Below are 7,500 nucleotides of genomic sequence, written 5' to 3' on the forward strand. Positions count from 1 at the left end.
TCCATGCACAAACCTCTTTAAATGGCCTTTTTTGAGAGAGAAACCCAGGAATCGCCTTCTTTTCCCGAGTTAAGACGAAATACGGATTTTTGTTAAAAAATGATTTCCTTGGGCCAAACCAAGTTCAGACTCCTTAGTCCGTTATGTATATGTTCATTCTGAGTAGGTTCCATGCTTAAACCTCTTTAAATTGCCTTTTTTGAGAAAGAAACACCGCAAAAGCTTTCCTTTGCGGAGTGATGTCGTTGCGCAGGGCATGAGTGCCTGGATGTTCTGAGAGGGGAGCAGGGATGAATGCCTGACCGAGGAGAGGTGCTGAAACTCGGCCTGGATGTGTGTCTGTGCGCAGGGCATGAGTGCCTGGATGTTCTGAGAGGGGAGCAGGGATGAATGCTGGACCGAGGAGAGGTGCTGAAACTCGGCCTGGATGTGTGTCTGTGCGCAGGGCATGAGTGCCTGGATGCTGTGAGAGGGGAGCAGGGATGAATGCTGGACCGAGGAGAGGTGCTGAAACTCGGCCTGGGTGTGTGACTGTGCGCAGGGCATGAGTGCCTGGATGCTGTGAGAGGGGAGCAGGGATGAATGCCTGACCGAGGAGAGGTGCTGAAACTCGGCCTGGATGTGTCATTGCGCAGGGCATGAGTGCCTGGATGCTATGAGAGTGGAGCAGGGATGAATGCTGGACCGAGCAGAGGTGCTGAAACTCGGCCTGGATGTGTGTCTGTGCGCAGGGCATGAGTGCCTGGATGCTATGAGAGTGGAGCAGGGATGAATGCTGGACCGAGGAGAGGTGCTGAAACTCGGCCAGGATGTGTGTCTGTGCGCAGGGCATGAGTGCCTGGATGCTATGAGAGTGGAGCAGGGATGAATGCTGGACCGAGCAGAGGTGCTGAAACTCGGCCTGGATGTGTGTCTGTGCGCAGGGCATGAGTGCCTGGATGCTATGAGAGTGGAGCAGGGATGAATGCTGGACCGAGGAGAGGTGCTGAAACTCGGCCAGGATGTGTGTCTGTGCGCAGGGCATGAGTGCCTGGATGCTATGAGAGTGGAGCAGGGATGCATGCTGGACCGAGGAGAGGTGCTGAAACTCGGCCTGGATCTGTGTCTGTGACTGGACGTTATGAGAGGGGAGCAGGGATGAATTCCTGACCGAGGAGAGGTGCTGAAACTCGGCCTGGATGTGTCATTGCACAGGGCATGAGTGCCTGGATGTTCTGAGAGGGGAGCAGGGATGAATGCTGGACCGAGGAGAGGTGCTGAAACTCGGCCTGGATCTGTGTCTGTGACTGGACGTTATGAGAGGGGAGCAGGGATGAATTCCTGTACCGAGGAGAGGTGCTGAAACTCGGCCTGGATGTGTCATTGCACAGGGCATGAGTGCCTGGATGTTCTGAGAGGGGAGCAGGGATGAATTCCTGACCGAGGAGAGGTGCTGAAACTAGGCCTGGATGTGTGTCATTGCGCAGGGCATGAGAGACTGGATGCTGTGAGAGGACAAAAGCCGTGAATGCTGTCCGAGCAGAGGTGCTGAAACTCGCCTGGGTTCTGTTTGTCTGTGCGCAGGGCATGAGTGCCTGGACGTTATGAGAGGGGAGCAGGGATGATTGCCTGACCGAAGAGAGTGCTGAAACTCGGCCTGGATGTGTGTCTCTGGGCCGGGCATGAGAGACTGGCTGTTGGGAGAGGACGGCAGCCATGAATACTGGACCGAGGAGAGTGCTGAAACTCGGCCTGGATGTGTGTCTGTGGGCAGGGCATGAGAGACTGGCTGTTGGGAGAGGAAAGCCAGCCATGAATGCTGTCCATGCAGAGGTGCTGAAACTCGGCCTGGATTTGTGTCTGTGGGCAGGGCACGAGAGCCTGGATGTTGGGCATGAATCCCAGTTCAGAAAAAGGAACCTTTTCTGAAAGAAACACAGGAATCGCCTTCTTTTCCCGAGTTAAGACGAAATACGGATTTTTGTTAAAAAGTGATTTCCTTGGGCCAGAACAAGTTCAGACTCCTTAGTCCTTCATATATACATACATATATATCCATTCTAAGTAGGTTGCTTGCATAAACCTGCACAAACCCGGATAAATGGCCTCTTTTGGGATCAAAACACAGGAATCGCCTTCTTTTCCCGAGTTAAGACGAAATACGGATTTTTGTTAAAAAATGATTTCCTTGGGCCAGAACAAGTTCAGACTCCTTAGTCCTTCATATATACATAGAGATATATCCATTCTAAGTAAGTTCCATGCATAAACCTGCACAAACCCGGATAAATGGCCTCTTTTGGGATCAAAACACAGGAATCGCCTTCTTTTCCCGAGTTAAGACGAAATACGGATTTTTGTTAAAAAGTGATTTCCTTGGGCCAGAACAAGTTCAGACTCCTTAGTCCTTCATATATACATACATATATATCCATTCTAAGTAAGTTGCTTGCATAAACCTGCACAAACCCGGATAAATGGCCTCTTTTGGGATCAAAACACAGGAATCGCCTTCTTTTCCCGAGTTAAGACGAAATACGGATTTTTGTTAAAAAATGATTTCCTTGGGCCAGAACAAGTTCAGACTCCTTAGTCCTTCATATATACATAGAGATATATCCATTCTAAGTAAGTTCCATGCATAAACCTGCACAAACCCGGATAAATGGCCTCTTTTGGGATCAAAACACAGGAATCGCCTTCTTTTCCCGAGTTAAGACGAAATACGGATTTTTGTTAAAAAGTGATTTCCTTGGGCCAGAACAAGTTCAGACTCCTTAGTCCTTCATATATACATACATATATATCCATTCTAAGTAGGTTGCTTGCATAAACCTGCACAAACCCGGATAAATGGCCTCTTTTGGGATCAAAACACAGGAATCGCCTTCTTTTCCCGAGTTAAGACGAAATACGGATTTTTGTTAAAAAATGATTTCCTTGGGCCAGAACAAGTTCAGACTCCTTAGTCCTTCATATATACATAGAGATATATCCATTCTAAGTAAGTTCCATGCATAAACCTGCACAAACCCGGATAAATGGCCTCTTTTGGGATCAAAACACAGGAATCGCCTTCTTTTCCCGAGTTAAGACGAAATACGGATTTTTGTTAAAAAGTGATTTCCTTGGGCCAGAACAAGTTCAGACTCCTTAGTCCTTCATATATACATACATATATATCCATTCTAAGTAGGTTGCTTGCATAAACCTGCACAAACCCGGATAAATGGCCTCTTTTGGGATCAAAACACAGGAATCGCCTTCTTTTCCCGAGTTAAGACGAAATACGGATTTTTGTTAAAAAATGATTTCCTTGGGCCAGAACAAGTTCAGACTCCTTAGTCCTTCATATATACATAGAGATATATCCATTCTAAGTAAGTTCCATGCATAAACCTGCACAAACCCGGATAAATGGCCTCTTTTGGGATCAAAACACAGGAATCGCCTTCTTTTCCCGAGTTAAGACGAAATACGGATTTTTGTTAAAAAATGATTTCCTTGGGCCAGAACAAGTTCAGACTCCTTAGTCCTTCATATATACATAGAGATATATCCATTCTAAGTAAGTTCCATGCATAAACCTGCACAAACCCGGATAAATGGCCTCTTTTGAGATCAAAACACAGGAATCGCCTTCTTTTCCCGAGTTAAGACCAAATACGGATTTTTGTTAAAAAGTGATTTCCTTGGGCCAGAACAAGTTCAGACTCCTTAGTCCTTCATATATCCATTATAAGTAGGAACCATGCACACACCTCTTTAAATGACCTTTATCCCGGTTCAGAAAAACGCCAAAGTGTCAAAAAGTACCAGGGGCATGAAGCCCGGTTCAGAAAAACGTCAAAGTGTCAAAAAGTACCAGGGGCATGAAGCCCGGTTCAGAAAAACGTCAAAGTGTCAAAAAGTACCAGGGGCATGAAGCCCGGTTCAGAAAAACGTCAAAGTGTCAAAAAGTACCAGGGGCATGAAGCCCGGTTCAGAAAAACGTCAAAGTGTCAAAAAGTACCAGGGGCATGAAGCCCGGTTCAGAAAAACGTCAAAGTGTCAAAAAGTACCAGGGGCATGAAGCCCGGTTGAGAAATATTTTCTAAGTGCCAAAAAGTACCAGGGGTGAGAATCCCGGTTGAGAAAATTTTCTAAGTGCCACATAGTACCAGAGGTGAAAAAGTTTATAGTACCAGGGGTGATAAAGTTTGAAAAAATTTCTGTCAGACAACGGGAAAAGGGGACGATGGGCCGAGTCAGCCCAAGGCCCGCCCCTATTCTCCCACACGACGAGGTTATTAGCAGACGACGAAAACACCATCTGCACGATTTCAGAAACCCAGTTTTCGGAAAAATATCTGAGTACCAGACTGGGACGGTGAATTGATAATCCGAAAGATGACACTTTCCACGGCCTGAAATGATGGAGGAAGGGGGCAAAAGCTCCAGCCTGGCTCCTGGAGGAGGGGTCCAAAGGCAAGAACGTGTGTCCGAGGATGGGTGCAGGAGAGCGGATTCAAGGCGCGGCTGACCGCTAGAAGCTCCAGGCCGGTTCCTGGAAGATGGGAGGCCGACTTTGGCAGAGCATGAGTCCGAGGAAGGTGCTGGAGAGCGGATTCAAGGCGCGGCTGACCGCTGGAAGCTCCAGGCCGGTTCCTGGAAGATGTGAGGCCGACTTTGGCAGAGCATGAGTCCGAGGAAGGTGCTTGAGAGCGGATTCAAGGTGCGGCTGACCGCTAGAAGCTCCAGGCTGGTTCCTGGAAGATGTGAGGCCGACTTCGGCAGAGCATGAGTCCGAGGAAGGTGCTTGAGAGCGGATTCAAGGCGCGGCTGACCGCTAAAGGCTCCAGGCTGGTTCCTGGAAGACGGGAGGCCGGCCTGGAGGAGAATGTGTCCGAGGAAGGTGCTTGAGAGCGGATTCAAGGTGCGGCTGACCGCTGGAAGCTCCAGGCTGGTTCCTGGAAGATGTGAGGCCGACTTTGGCAGAGCATGAGTCCGAGGAAGGTGCTGGAGAGCGGATTCAAGGCGCGGCTGACCGCTAAAGGCTCCAGGCTGGTTCTTTGAAGATGTGAGGCCGGCCTGGAGGAGAATGTGTCCGAGGAAGGTGCTGGAGAGCGGATTCAAGGTGCGGCTGACCGCTGGAAGGCTCCAGGCTGGTTCCTGGAAGATGTGAGGCCGGCCTGGAGGAGCATGAGTCCGAGGAAGGTGCTGGAGAGCGGATTCAAGGTGCGGCTGACCGCTAGAAGCTCCAGGCTGGTTCCTGGAAGACGGGAGGCCGACGTTGGCAGAGCATGAGTCCGAGGAAGGTGCTGGAGAGCGGATTCAAGGCGCGGCTGACCGCTGGAAGCTCCAGGCTGGTTCCTGGAAGATGGGAGGCCGACTTTGGCAGAGCATGAGTCCGAGGAAGGTGCTGGAGAGCGGATTCAAGGCTCGGCTGTCCGCTAGGAGCTCCAGGCTGGTTCTTTGAAGATGTGAGGCCGGCCTGGAGGAGAGTGTGTCCGAGATAGGTGCTGGAGAGCGGATTCAAGGCGCGGCTGACCGCTGGAAGCTCCAGGCTGGTTCCTGGAAGATGGGAGGCCGACTTTGGCAGAGCATGAGTCCGAGGAAGGTGCTGGAGAGCGGATTCAAGGCGCGGCTGACCGCTGGAAGCTCCAGGCTGGTTCCTGGAAGATGGGAGGCCGACTTTGGCAGAGCATGAGTCCGAGGAAGGTGCTGGAGAGCGGATTCAAGGCTCGGCTGTCCGCTAGGAGCTCCAGGCTGGTTCTTTGAAGATGTGAGGCCGGCCTGGAGGAGAGTGTGTCCGAGATAGGTGCTGGAGAGCGGATTCAAGGCGCGGCTGACCGCTGGAAGCTCCAGGCTGGTTCCTGGAAGATGGGAGGCCGACTTTGGCAGAGCATGAGTCCGAGGAAGGTGCTGGAGAGCGGATTCAAGGCGCGGCTGACCGCTGGAAGCTCCAGGCTGGTTCCTGGAAGATGGGAGGCCGACTTTGGCAGAGCATGAGTCCGAGGAAGGTGCTGGAGAGCGGATTCAAGGCTCGGCTGTCCGCTGGGAGCTCCAGGCTGGTTCTTTGAAGATGTGAGGCCGGCCTGGAGGAGAATGAGTCCGAGGAAGGTGCTGGAGAGCGGATTCAAGGTGCGGCTGACCGCTGGAAGCTCCAGGCTGGTTCTTTGAAGATGTGAGGCCGGCCTGGAGGAGAGTGTGTCCGAGATAGGTGCTGGAGAGCGGATTCAAGGCGCGGCTGACCGCTGGAAGCTCCAGGCTGGTTCCTGGAAGATGGGAGGCCGACTTTGGCAGAGCATGAGTCCGAGGAAGGTGCTGGAGAGCGGATTCAAGGCGCGGCTGACCGCTGGAAGCTCCAGGCTGGTTCCTGGAAGATGGGAGGCCGACTTTGGCAGAGCATGAGTCCGAGGAAGGTGCTGGAGAGCGGATTCAAGGCTCGGCTGTCCGCTGGGAGCTCCAGGCTGGTTCTTTGAAGATGTGAGGCCGGCCTGGAGGAGAATGAGTCCGAGATAGGTGCTGGAGAGCGGATTCAAGGTGCGGCTGACCGCTGGAAGCTCCAGGCTGGTTCTTTGAAGATGTGAGGCCGGCCTGGAGGAGAATGAGTCCGAGATAGGTGCTGGAGAGCGGATTCAAGGTGCGGCTGACCGCTGGAAGCTCCAGGCTGGTTCTTTGAAGATGTGAGGCCGGCCTGGAGGAGAGTGTGTCCGAGATAGGTGCTGGAGAGCGGATTCAAGGCGCGGCTGACCGCTGGAAGCTCCAGGCTGGTTCCTGGAAGATGGGAGGCCGACTTTGGCAGAGCATGAGTCCGAGGAAGGTGCTGGAGAGCGGATTCAAGGCGCGGATGACCGCTGGAAGCTCCAGGCTGGTTCCTGGAAGATGGGAGGCCGACTTTGGCAGAGCATGAGTCCGAGAAAGGTGCTTGAGAGCGGATTCAAGGTGCGGCTGACCGCTAGAAGCTCCAGGCTGGTTCCTGGAAGATGGGAGGCCGACTTTGGCAGAGCTTGAGTCCGAGGAAGGTGCTGGAGAGCGGATTCAAGGTGCGGCTGACCGCTGGAAGCTCCAGGCTGGTTCCTGGAAGATGTGAGGCCGACTTTGGCAGAGCATGAGTCCGAGGAAGGTGCTTGAGAGCGGATTCAAGGTGCGGCTGACCGCTAGAAGCTCCAGGCTGGTTCCTGGAAGATGTGAGGCCGACTTTGGCAGAGCATGAGTCCGAGGAAGGTGCTGGAGAGCGGATTCAAGGCTCGGCTGTCCGCTAGGAGCTCCAGGCTGGTTCTTTGAAGATGTGAGGCCGGCCTGGAGGAGAGTGTGTCCGAGATAGGTGCTGGAGAGCGGATTCAAGGCGCGGCTGACCGCTGGAAGCTCCAGGCTGGTTCCTGGAAGATGGGAGGCCGACTTTGGCAGAGCATGAGTCCGAGGAAGGTGCTGGAGAGCGGATTCAAGGCGCGGATGACCGCTGGAAGCTCCAGGCTGGTTCCTGGAAGATGGGAGGCCGACTTTGGCAGAGCATGAGTCCGAGAAAGGTGCTTGAGA

The sequence above is a fragment of the Odontesthes bonariensis genome, unplaced genomic scaffold (assembly GCF_027942865.1).
Source record: "Odontesthes bonariensis isolate fOdoBon6 unplaced genomic scaffold, fOdoBon6.hap1 scaffold_157, whole genome shotgun sequence".
NCBI classification, from domain to species: domain Eukaryota; kingdom Metazoa; phylum Chordata; class Actinopteri; order Atheriniformes; family Atherinopsidae; genus Odontesthes; species Odontesthes bonariensis.